Source organism: Taudactylus pleione, unplaced genomic scaffold, assembly GCF_031769625.1.
Source record: "Taudactylus pleione unplaced genomic scaffold, aTauple2 ptg000066l, whole genome shotgun sequence".
NCBI lineage: Eukaryota > Metazoa > Chordata > Amphibia > Anura > Myobatrachidae > Taudactylus > Taudactylus pleione.
In genome coordinates this window covers 9,502,990-9,516,532 of record NW_028284468.1, presented here as the reverse complement: position 1 = coordinate 9,516,532, position 13,543 = coordinate 9,502,990, and the positions used below count along the sequence as shown (strand labels likewise).

Sequence of the window (13,543 nt, the reverse complement as noted above, 5' to 3'; positions counted from 1 at the left end):
ATTGAAGCAGTGAAAAGTGTCAGCCCAGTAAGATAAGGGTCAGTTCTAAAATAACAAAGACTAAAGTGTAACATTTTGGTAGAAACAGCTGATCTTGTTGTTGTTAGATCATAGGAACCTTGTCATCAGAAATGGTCTTACTGTACCTTCTACATGTCATTGTGCAGCCGATCGTTGCAGTGGCTGCTTCAGAACAATACTCTGCATGCATGTTAGGAGAAAACGGCTGGGTCACTGAAAGTAAATATAACACAGGGATCGTATCTACTTTGGTTTGATCAGTGTGCCGCTAAATGGCAGGCAGTGGTACAAAGTGCTTGAAGCATATGTAGGGTCAGGGATGGACTGGGGCTGCTAAGCAACCCTGGCAGCCCCCCTGTGCGTGTCCTCAAAGAGGCGTGACCTCGCAGCATGGGGGCTTGCCGTGAGTCATGGGGCAGGGCCTCGCGGCACGCCACCGGTCTTTTAGTATCCCCGGCTGAGCAGAGCGTCGGGAGGTGGAGCTGCTCAGCTGGGGTTTGACGCTGGCCCATCTGGCCATCGGCCCTTCTGGCATTTGCCAGTTGGGCAGTCCGGCCCTGTGTAGAGCTACCCACTGTGGTCATGATGAGGGGTCATTCCGTGGTAACTCGTTACAGAGTTACATAGGGCCTGTTTCAGCACGGTTCGCAATTGCAACTGCGTATGCAGATCGATCGATGGTGCACATTCGTATAAATGGCAATGTGTGTGCGTGAGGTAAATTAGCATTGCTAATGCACTGCGATCACTCACGCAGATACAAAGTCATCATACAGTGAGTGATGGGAGGTAAGCGTTTGGGGAGTTCACGGGGGAGTGTTTGGAGAAACGCAAGCGTGCCCGTCCGTTTGAACGCCGTTGTATGGGTGTACACTGCGACAGTATATGCAGCTTGTGTACTCACTGAGTGCGACAAGGTTAGCAATTTCTGAGTAAAGGCAGACCTGTTGTAATTGTGAATGAGGCTCCGATGGTACACAATGTTACTGATGTCTATGCCTGTTTGCAAGTTCTTACGGATGTAAGATAGTGGTAGTGGGCATCTCTATGCTGGCTGTGCAACTGCTTTGCAATTACATTCATTAGTATATTTTCGCAGCCGCGATCACAATAGTGATCCGTGCTGAATCAGGCCCATAGCAAGTTATTTGGATGGCTGTCAACAGCAAAAGGTATTCATGTGAAATGAATTTCATTTACTGAGTTCGTGCTTTAACCACTTGCTTGGCGTGAACACATCAGATACGATCAAACCATGCTGGGCTTTCCCAAACATGGTCGCATCTGATGTGACCAGTCTGAAAAGACCAGTGGGCGGCTACTGGAAGATGATCTTCTAGCAGCCGCCAATCTCAGAGGGACCTCCTCTGCACTCTACATTCATCCCCGTGTACCGATCACTGCTAGCACGGTACGGCTGTAGAGAACCCACGATATACAAACCAACAGAGAGCAAGCAGCAGCCCGGTGGCTGTAGAGGACAGAGCAGCCACTGGGAAAATACATACCAACAGCGCACTGATGGCACTGTCCTCCTCTCCCTCCCCCCGCCCTGCAAGCGGGCAGACAAACAGGGCGGTCCTCCTCTACCTCCCTTGCTAGAGGCAGCTCGGGGAAATGGGAGCAAGCTCCACCCCCAATGTATACCCTGCCTTTATCCAGCAGCAGGACCTATAACCAGCAGAGCCCTGGCCTCATCATAAAATAAATATATATTTATGTTTAAACATATGTATATATGTGTGTGTGTATATATATGTGTATATTATATAAGGGCACAGTCGTGCCCTTATATTAAGGCTGAATCTAAAAAAACAGAATTCTAACACATGATACATGCCAACAACCATGTATCATGTGTTAGATAGACATCGATGGCACTTGCAGTGATCTTTTTGAATAGCGTTTCATAGACTGAATTTAACTCTAGGGTTTTTGATAAAACTCAGGTATCATGTTATGTTGGCGCTTGTTCTGATTTAGCTGCAATGTATCAGTACTACTTAGGAGTGTAATCATTGTGAAATTTGTGATAGATCATGTTGTTACTATGTTGGTATGTTTAGATGTTATTTGGAAATTGAACTATTTAATCAACAGCTGTGCTTTTTTAAATTTCATTGGTGGTGGTGTTGTGCACTTTATTTAATTAATTAATGCCGTTTGTCTGTGTTGCACATGGACATCCGGTATCGTCACTTGGTGTTTAGTATAAAAGGGATGTTTTGGTAGGGTTTAACTTTATCTTGACGAAAGAACAAATAAAGGTTCTGAAATGTTGATATTGGAACTGGGCATTGTGGATTTTTTACAAGTCGTCTGAGTGCCGCCTACTTACCTGTTGTTTTATATATATATATCTCAATCACACTGACTCCGGCACTCTGGGTTGCTGTAAACCCCGACTGAATACGCTTGGGTGCCTTCCTCCAACAGGACAGAAAAAGCCCTTAATGTAAAAACAGCAAAGAGGCGTCACTCCAAGACTTGCAAAAAAAGGTATAAATCTGTGTCTTTAATAACAACGTTTCTGTGACTGCTACCCCGTCATCAGGTCAAACATGCTGCCCTGATGACGGGGTAGCAGTCCCCGAAACGTCAGGAGAGATGCCTACCCTTCTGGGGGAGCAGGGGGTTACCCGAAAAATCAAGAGCCTCTTGTGAAAACCGGGAGGTTAGGCATGTATGAGTAGATGTCTTGCAGCAGTATGTACAGTTATGGATACATGTCGCATTCAAAGGATAAACTTCAACAAACCCTTTTCGGGAATGCATGTGTGGAGATCCCTAATACAGGATCTGAATGAGCTAATACAGCTCTGAAATGGGTTTACATTTGAAAAATAATTTCAACTCCATTGGTGGGCAAATCTAATGCTGCCCAAAGACAGGTCAGCACCACCACATAGACCCTACAGTTATGTGGGCTGCATACGAATTATGAAGGTAAGATTTATTTTTTGTAACATCACAGAGACCATCATACAATATACAGAACATTGCAGTGACCATCATATAATACAGTGACTGCCATATAATGCAGAAAGCATCAGTGACTGCCATATAATGCAGAAAGCATCAGTGACTGCCATATAATGTAGAAAGCATCAGTGACTGCCATATAATGCAGAGAGTATTTTTGAACACCGTACAATATCATTCTCTCATCAATAACCAAACCCTCTGCAATTATTAACTTATTCAGCATCATTGTAACAACCTAATTAAATATAATTTACCCCTTTACAATAATCACCTTCAAATCATAATACCCATTATTAATTGTCCCCAACATCACCAAATTATTCCATTTATGTATATTAACTCCTAATAACCATCCCTAAGTTTCATAGAAAAAACCTTGATCTTAACTAACCCCATTAAAGCAGAAACTCTTTACCCCTTTATTCTTAATAGTACCTACCATAAGCTATAGCCATTCCTCCCTACACCCTAACAACTGTCCTGTTTGTGTCTGTTCATCCTCTTGCAGCCATAGCAGTGGTCAGGAAGCAGGAAGGTTTCCATCGAGGCTGTGAGTGAGGAGGAAGGCGACCGCACAGCCTTTTTCTCTGCGCACAGCCCCAGGGAAGGTATAGCTAATTACTGCCGACTGCCATCACCCCATTCCCTGTTTTACAGAAAATGTAAACACTGAGGGCCTGATTCAAAGATGGAAACAATGGCAGTTATTACGCAGTTCAAGCCATTGTGCATGTGTATAAACCGCACTGTGCATGTGCTGAGATTGTTTTGCGATTACACATGGACAGAGGATGTATTCACACAATGAGTGACAGGTAGTCAGCATTTGGGGGAGGTAATGGGGTGGTTAATAAAACACAGGCGTGTCTGACCGTTTAAACGCCCTTACATGGACGTGCATAAATTAGCCCTTGCAGCCTCCTGCACAGCATGATAGCCCTCTGCGTGTCAGCTGCCATGTCTGCGGCTGATCTGACCTCCCGCAAGGGCAAGATGTACCGATATTTACGCAGGTAAGCGATTTTGTACGCATATGAGCAGCAGTAGGTGTCCCCATGCTCGGGTAAGCTTTGGAAGTATTGGCATAATTTTGCAGCTAGGTTTCTTGTGAAATTGCAGCTGCGATCACAATAGTGTCTATCTCTGTATCAGACCCTGAATCTCTTACCTCACCGGGATTGCTGTTGCGGCTCCAGATCCCCCGCTCTTATCCCTCATCTGTTACCCAAAGCGTGTGTCCAAATGGAAACCCCCAGTGGCATTCCTGCCTGAAATTGATTTATTATGTGAATAATGCTTAATAAATAGGCTCTCAATTCATTCACTATCAAAAATATCTTTATAAGCCTTAACAAATAAATTTTGGACTTCTAGTAAATGATTAAAAACATTGCATTAGCACATACACAAGTTGGTAGATAGAGAGATACATGGGGGTTCTAGGATCTGAGCCTACCTTCATGGAGGGTCTTATGGGGCTGTTTCAGCACAGGGCATAATTGCCGCACATGAGCAGGTTTCTAATTCCATCCTTGCAAATACAGCAAGAGGTTTCTGGCACCAGTTCGACACCCAATACATCTAAAACGCTTACCAGAAGGCAATAAAGAGAATAGAGAATGATATGGGTGGCTAAAGTCAGTGACAATATTACAATAGACCTCCGCTTCTGGGTGCACCGGCCGTCCATGCACCGCCCCTAGAATGCCTCTGTCTGTCAATCAGGCAGAGGCATAGCAGGAGTTGCATGTGATCATTCAGGACCCATTCTGAATATGCACAGAATGGGTCCGGTGCACGCACAGATTCCTGATAACTGGGAATCAGCATTCAGCATTGCTGTAACAGCACCTATGTCCGGTAGAAGCTCCAAGCACAATATTTATATCGCCCAATCAGACCTTTATTTTAGCTACTACAGCACAAATGTTTATTTTAAAACAATGCTGTTTTATTTACTATGTATAATTTCATACAGTAAGTAGTTATAAGGAAATTCTCTCTTCCCATGAAATCTTATATTTTATTATAGATACTGCACAATCTCTGGTCCCGATTCTGGTCAGACGCATGCAGACATTCGCACAGATCTTGTGGATTTCAGTATGCTGCGCATACACCAAAGTAAGAAATCAGGGACTGTGTATGTGCCGGATCAGGCATATACAGTATGTGACACTGAAATTGTAAATGATGTATCTGTACCATCACTCTCGCTGAATGTGGTGGTCTCTGCTTCGTTCACTTACTCTTTCGGATGGATTGGAGAAGTAAGGAAGAGGATCCAGGCAGAGGAATAACACATTTGTTTCAATAATAATTTGATTTATTAAAGGATTTATTGATTTATTCACTTCTCGTACTCAGAACATAAATAACATCAAAACATTTAACAATAAATACAGTCTTAACTTTGGTTGGTTTTACACCTTGGATTTACGATATGATTTTATTATACTGGAAATTGATAGAAGATCCTCAATGTATCCTGTCAATGTCGAACACCTAGTAATAAGTTGCTGCAGGAAATGTAGTTTTATCACTCTGGGGCCTATTCATGATGTTAATTATCGGACCCCAATAATTAACATCCTAACTCGCCACGGCTGTTAGAGCAATTCATCATTTCTGGTGCAGTGACAGCTGATGGGGAATCAGCTGCCCCCGCAAGCGGCTTGAATATTTTCACTACTTTCGGAGCAGTGATGGGACTTCGCATGTACGACCTGCAGGTCACGCATGCGTACAAGAGCCCCGATATCCAGCGGAAGGAGCCGGACAGGGGCAGAGGGATCAGAAAGGATCCCTCTTCGCAACCCGGACCTCCTTCCCATAGGGAAGGAGCGGGTTGCGAGTCCAGAGGAGCATTTGCCGTTTGAAGATGGCGAATGCTCCCGCAGTCAAGCTCTAAAAATATTATATTATATATCCGCAAAAGGAAGGTAAGTAGGAAATATCTGTGACATCTCCTGCTTTGCTTTCTTGATGAATGGTCCGATAACTTCATTTTTACAATTGGCTTTTGTAAAAATGAAGTGATGATGAATAGGCCCTATGTATCCTTCTGACAGAAATCCAATTGTATCATACAATGTTTCACTTTCTAACTTTTGCAGCCTACAATGTAACTTTTAAGCTGGGTACACACTAAACGACTGTGTACCCAGCGATGCGACCCACGACCCCAGCGCCCTTGGGCCAACATATCGTGTGGTCCGTACACACTGGGCGATCTGGTGCCCGACCGCCCAATATGCCGGCCCCCGCCACATAGCGCTGCATGGGATCATCAGCCACATCGCCTAATCTTCCTGCATTTACAAAATTTCAGGCGATGCGGCTGATGACCCCACGGGAGCGTGCACTACACAATGTAGTGCGTACTCACTGCACGATATTGATAATTTGTCGTTCTGATGCGTCAGAATCAGCCTAATCATTAACAATATCGTGTAGTGTGTGCCCAGCTTTACAGCTAGTTGAAGTATTCAAAGGAGTTATTGTCTTTACATTGGCCTGTGTTCCCTGCAGTCTTCTAACAAGGTGGCCTAAATAATGACTCCAAATGGGTTAACTAAGTCTGTCAGGTACGATTGGAAGTAGTGATGTCTAGGTTGACTGTGATGTAGCAGTAAGTAATTTAATGTCTGCCTCTGCTGACTCCTGACAATTGAACTGTGGCTGCTGTCAAGTACTTTAACTATAAGCCATCCTGCTGGACTGAGGGCCTGATTCAGCAAGGAACGCACACTAGCAGACGCACGCACCCGGCGCTGTGAGAATATGCTAATTAATGCATACACACGGAGACCACAGCACAAGATGCAGATGCCCAGCCCCATTTCAAGCCGACCACCTCCCTTTACTCACAGCCTGATCAGTACTCAAGATAGCACAAACATCAAGAACCATCAACCACATTTGCATAATAGTGGTTGACCAGACCTCACGCAGGATCTTGGCAACTTTCTGTCGCCGCACTGGCTTAATTATGGACGCCCCTAAAAACGCAGTACAAAGACATCGGCCTAGTGCGTGCGTTCTCTCCTTTACGTTCCTTGCTGAATCAGGCCCTAAGTCTGATGCTGTAGATGACAATTAGGTGATGATCACTATAGCTGTCACTTGCATTCCTCACTCTGTGGTGTCTATTGCTTCAGTGTTGCAACTACTACAGTATGTAGTCTGTAATGCAGTATTAAACTGCATTGAATTACCAACCTCTCGGGACATTGGTTTGGCTGTTTCAGGTACCACTCAGTGGTCTCTTTGCTTGAGATGCCATCTGTTCACCTACTTAGAATTTGTCCTGCAATGGGTCTGCCTCCAATCCAGCCTCAAATGGTGGTGGGACTGCCTTGAGCCGCTCACTCTGGGCCTGATTCAGAGCCGGACACTCTGACAGAGCGCTCGCTCTGAATCAGGGCCGGCCTTCTTGTTTTTTAGAGCAGCCTCCTGGCTGCTCGCATAGCTGTGGGCGACCATCGGGCTTGCGACGAGACCCTTGTGGTAGAGTCTCGTTGCCGCAAGCCCCAGAGAGCTTTCGGCTCTAACAGAGCCGAAAGCTCTCCCACTGACATCACTGACATCATAGCGCTCGCAAGCGGGTCTGAATCAGGCCCAGAGATCGCTAGTACCTATGGATTGATTTGTTCATCAATGGCATTTCTGGACAGTACCTGGGTGGTAACCATGCAGCTGCAGGGGACTCTCACCTCATGAGAGCATCATGGGAGTGTTGTGTTTGTGAAGCCAGCTTCAATGCTTGATTGTAGTGTGCAGATGGAAATTGGACATCTGTTTTGAATAGATCTGTAGTAACCAGCGTGCAAAAGATTCATCTAAAACAGGTGTCCAATTTCCATCCGCACACTACAATCAAGCATTGAAGCTGGCTTCACAAGCACAACACTCACATGAGATGAAACTGTTCTATGCAACCGCATAGTTGCCGCTGCAGACATAAAAACAGCGGCAGCCAGGGGCGCTGAGAGTGGGGTGGAAGCATGTGTTAATTACCTGGACCCAGGCTTGTTGGGGGGCCTGTCCCCTCTTACCTGTTAGGGTCAGCACACCCTGGGCTCAGCAGCAGTCTACCTGCACTTGTTCATGGAGGATAGGGGGAGCGATTTTTTTTGTAGTGAGCATGGCCACATCCAGGAGTGGGCTGGTACAATTTAAGCCCTGGGGGCCGCCAGCTGACTACAGCCATACACTGCATACACATGCAGTGCTGGCCCTATGGAATAAGTGGCTGTGAGTGACCTCATCTCTGAGGGGTAGGACTGGGAAGGAGAACCACGCCCGCGGTTCCGACCCCCCTCCTGGATGTTCCGACTGCTGCAGACACACAGCAGTACCTGCCTGACTCTTCACAGGCCCCGCCCCCAAACAGGCCCCACCCCTCCCACGTTCCGTGATTTCCCACTTTCCCCACAGATGGAGCCAGTTTATGGGAAGTTAGGAGCCTAGGGATCCCCCTCTCACTTGCTTGTACCTCCTCTCTTCCATCCCTCGGATAAGCTTCCATGTTATCTTATCTCTGTGTCTACAACTGTCAGCTCTCCTCTCCTGCTCCCAGTGGCTTGGCATTGTGTGCATGCACTTCACAGAAGATGTCTGCCATACACAGAGGTGCCCCAGTCCTTCCTCCTATACAGTCTTTCCCACTATCCTCTTTACCATTCCTGCCTCTGCCCCCTCCCCATATCTGTGCCTCTGCCCCCTCTCCATATCTGTGCCTTGCTCAGACTACCCAACTCACTTATTCTGACCACTCCCTATCTGCACATTTGCCCCTTCCCCATATTTGTGCATCTGCCCTTCAGTATCTGTGCCTCTGTCCCTCCTTCATATTTGTGCCTCTGTCCCCTTCCTATCTATGCCCTTGTCCCCTTTTCCCCTGTGAGCCTCTTCACATTGGTGATTCTGCTCCTTCACCCAATGGCTGCTGGCTGCCAATCAGAAGAGACATGACTGACGGAGGCCCAACCATGTTCAACACCACGTGATTGAACCTAAGGATGCCAGATAAGCACAACTGTCAGTTATTAAGTCATGTATATGTGTGATATTTATTTGTGTGTATATGTGTATGTGATGGTTGTGTGTGCCTATGTGATGTGGTGTATGTATGATGTGGTGTTTGTATTTGTATGTCTAGTGTGTATGATATGTGTCTGTAATATGTGGGGTAGGGATGCGGCCAGAATACCGGCACATGGGATGCCAGCGCTTAGGATACCGGCACCGGACCCCGATAACTGTCAGAATCACAGCGCCGGCATCCCAAAGGTAAGTAGTGGGTTTAGGGGGAGGGTTAAAGGTTAAGACTAGACACTAGGGGGAGGGTTAGGTTTAGGCACTGGGGAGGGAGACTTAGGGTTAGGGTGCAGAGGGGGAGGTTAGGTTTAGGCACCATGGAGGGATGGTTAGAGTTAGCACAGGGAGAGGGGGAAGACTGAGTCACTACTCATGGGCTGGTGCTGTGTGCTTGCCCCCCAGGCTAAAATTCGCCAGCCAGCCCCTGGTCACGTCTGCCCAATAAAGCTACAGCCCCTACAGTACCCAGGCCTGCCACCCACTATCTATGACCACGGCGGCAGTTGCAGTACTAGGGGCGGTGCAGCCGATGCCAGTTCTGAAATGAAGGAGTCCACGGCCAGCAGCATTATAATTACTCAATATAGCACACCGCAGCCGCACTATGAGACATAACAAAGAAGGAGGATGCAGTCAGGCCGGGAGAGGAGGAGCAGGGGGCCCTCTGCTCCCCCAATCCTCATCTCTTCCATGAAAGCAGCTCCTCCCTTCTGCAGCTGCCTTCTCTCTGAGGCGGTCCTGCTGCTCTTGCTGCCAGGGAAACCTTGAGGAACTTAACCTTGAGGAGCCAGTGGTGGAAACCACAATACAGTAGATCAACCTTTTTTTCCACTAGCAGATAAAAAACAAAATAAATAAACTTTGTATTTTGTCAAAGTTGCGAGGGTGGGTGTTAGAACACATCATCTATCACATAATATTTAAAACTATATACTGTAAATACAGAAATATACAGTTCAACTTCCAACATGGCACATCAGGAAATAAATGTTTTTATTATTCAAGATGCCTGAAGGAGTTGGAGTATATATGTAATTGAAGGCAGGGAAAGGAAGGATTGATTAGTAGTAAATTTAATTTCATTATTTGATTCCAAAACAAATTTATGAGGGAGGAGGGGAGGGGAGGGGAGGAGGCATTTACAAAATATATTAAATCATTCACATCAGTCCTTGCCTCAGAATAATCCTTGAGCGCTACACCTGCTGCTGCTCCTGGGAGTGGATTTTCATCCCAGTAGTAGTTTAAAAAAACAATTGACTGTTAACCAGTCCTTTGCAAGGGGGAGCAAGTATGACAGCAGTCTCCCAGATCACTGACACATATCATCTATGTTGGTATTAGATATGCATCCAATATAAACCAATAATGCAGTGGGTTTTAGTTTTAGACAGTTAATTGAGGTCTTGTGTCCCCGCTACCAAATCCCATCTAGATTCCACTTCACTAGAAAAGCAATTCCCAGCCTGTACAGGGACATTAAAAAAAGTAATTAATGTCCTTCAAAATGCCGTTGTACCCACTGTCTACTTAACCACAGATATATGGACAAGCGGAACACAGCAAATGCAAGATTACATGACTGTAACAGCCCACTGGGTGGGTGTATTGCATAAAGTGGTGACAGCAGCATCTAAGAAACATCAGCTCATTCACAGGCAGGCTACTCTGTGTATCACCGGTTTCACTAAGAGGCGTACTGCTGACAACCTTTTATAAAAACTCAGGGAAGTCATTGCAAAATGGCTTACTTTGCTTGGACTCTTCTCAGGATTCGTACTTTCTGACAATACCACCAATATTGTGAGAGCATTACAGCTGGGTGAATTCCAACATGTATTATGTTTTTCTCATGCAATCAACTTGGTGGTGCAAATATTTTTTAGAAATGGCAGGGCCGTGAAGGAGATGCTCTCTCTGGCCCGAACAATTTCTGGACGTTTTCGCCATTCAGCAGGCATATGTAGAAGATTGCAGTACCTGTAAGAAATGTTGAATTTGCCCTGTCACGAGCTGAAACAAGTTACAAGGTGGAACTCCACCCTTTATATGCTTCAGCAGATGAAGGAACAACAAAAAGCCATCCAAAGCTACACAGCAAACTATAACATTGGAAGAGGAGGGGGAATGCACCTCACTCAAACTTAGTGGAAAATACTTTCCATGTTATGCAAAGTGCTGAAACCCTTTAAAGTAGTCACCTGTGAAGTGAGTTCAGATACTGCCAGCTTGAGTCAGGTAATTCCCCTAATTAGACTGTTGGAAAAGCAACTTGAGAAACTGAAGGAGGAGCTAAAAACTAAGTGATTCTGCAAAGTACGTTGAACTTGTAGATCAAGTGCATTATTCACTTCACCGGGAACCAAGGGTTATCAGGACCTTCCTATCAGATCAATACATTTTGGCGACCGTGTTTGATCCTAGGTTTACGTTATATGTTGTGTCTTTCTTCCTAATGGACACAGATCTAAAGAGATGCAAAGACCTGTTGGTAAGCAAATTGTCAGCTTAAGTGGCACGTGATGTAGCGATGGCTCCTCATTCAGTTTCTCCAGCAAGTGCGGCTGCCAAGGAAAAACTAAACTTTCCCAAAAGACCCAATAGTGATGCAGGTGATTCAACCCAATCAAGTTTTGACATCTGGTCAGGTCTAAAAAAATTCCCTACAATTAAATTAATGAGACCTCTACCGTGACTCCATCTAATATGGTCACCAATGGTTGAGGACTATTTTTAATGATAGCATCCAAATAGGCATGTCAGACAGTCCATTTGACTACTAGCTGGGAAACAAAGGCAATTTGGAGGCCCTTGCACAAGCTGGTTTGCTTTACTACAGCTGCCCACCCTCCAGTGTGTACTCCGAAAGCATTTTCAGCACACTCGGGATCCTTGACACAGGCGTAGGAGGCTACTTCCTCAAAATGTGGAAAAGATGAAGTTCATCAAAATGAACTACAAATTCCACGAGGAAGACCTTTACCACCAATTATGTCCAAAAATTACAGAGGCACCTGTAATGGTGGATTCCAGCGGGGATGAATTAATATTGTATGAAGGATGCTGTAGACACTGATGAGGGTGAGGAATTGGATGATGATGGTGACAATAGTTTGTGCATGTACAGATCATTGCCAGCAATGTCAGCTGCCCATTGGTAGCTTGTCTTCTGGGGGCCCAAACAAACCAATCGCTTCATGATTGAGGATATTTTTGAAAAAGGTGTTGGTGGTGAAGATGGCAGGTGCTTGGATCTAGCAGAGAGAAGGGAGCTAGCTGATGCTGGACTGCTTGTTGGTACTTTATTAGCCAAATTTTCAGAATTTTGAAAAAAACGTTTTTGATGGATGCGCTGCAGATGACATAACAGGGAGGAGGTTCCAAGATGTTTAAGGTTCCTGCCTCTAATTATTCTGACTTTACAAAGGATACAGATGGCTTGACAATTGTTGTCTGGATTTGATTGACAGGACAACCCCTTGATTGACAGAACAACAATGACACAGCAGCACCCCCCCTTAATGTACTGCAGCCCCAGCCCCTTTATGGACAACACAACAGCAACCCTTTATGTACTGCAGCCCCAGCCCAACAACACTGCACCCTTTAACCGACAGAGCAGCACAGAGCACGTCTGTTCTCTGTGGTGCCCCATCGGTATGGGAACACCCCTCAGTTAGTTATGGTCAACCACTATCACCACTGTTCCCCAGAAGGGGTGTAATACATAGCAGGGCAGGATTGTTAACTACAGCCTCAGTACAGGCCCATGGTATCTGTTAGGGGAACTATCAGTGACCTTTCCCTCCTGGCCTGTACTGAGCATATGCAGGAGAATCTGGTAGATCCCTGGCAGGCCAGTAACTACTTTAGCCCATGAACAATTCTCTGTACTCATTGGAAATCTGAGCTGTGGGGTAGAGGAGCTCTGGGGTGGTCTGTGGCTGGGGGACCCTGACCAGTACTATACCAAGTCCTCGAGCAGCGGAGGTGGAACTACACAGCAGGAGATGGATGAAAGTATGACAGCCAGAGAGGGAGGAGGACAAACATGGAGCCGTGCAGCTATGTAACCATCAGGAGTACAGAGGTCTGTCAGGAAGAGTGGATGCCCATCAGCCAAATGGAGTGAGATAAGATGGTCGCAAGGAGGCTGAAGAGCCTCTGCTAGGGGTGAGAAACCTTGGGGGGCTAGTTAGCACTGATACGCTGGCACTTATGATGCATTGAGGCAGTAGGTGCATGGGAGAGGTTTGGAGGTGCTAACCCTGTAGAGAGGTTTAGTTTAAGGGAGTGCTTCTGTGGTGACCCACTAGGACCGGACTTATGGGCATAATGGGGGTCTCTTTTCTAGTGGAGGAGGGGTAGGTGCTGATTATTTCTGGGAGGATAGGGTGGAGAGTGCAAGGGATAAGAGTAGTGATCAGTCTGTAAA

At 45.9% G+C, this 13,543-nt stretch overlaps 1 protein-coding gene across 6 annotated transcripts in view; it reads right to left on the bottom strand.

Moving 5' to 3' along the window:
- Positions 1-13,543, bottom strand: part of LOC148534437 (apolipoprotein L3-like) — a 109,160-nt gene that overhangs the window by 17,901 nt on the left and 77,716 nt on the right. The window contains exons 1-2 of one of the 6 annotated variants that reach the window (XM_088466853.1): positions 4,175-4,211; positions 2,360-2,470 (exon numbers count right to left, since the gene is read on the bottom strand). The exons of 4 other annotated variants lie outside the window; for them this stretch is intronic. The gene's annotated coding sequence lies outside the window, so the exon portion shown is untranslated. Of the gene's footprint in view, positions 1-2,359; positions 2,471-4,174; positions 4,275-13,543 lie in introns of those variants that run through there. One more of the 6 variants, XM_088466857.1, reaches the window with a different exon arrangement.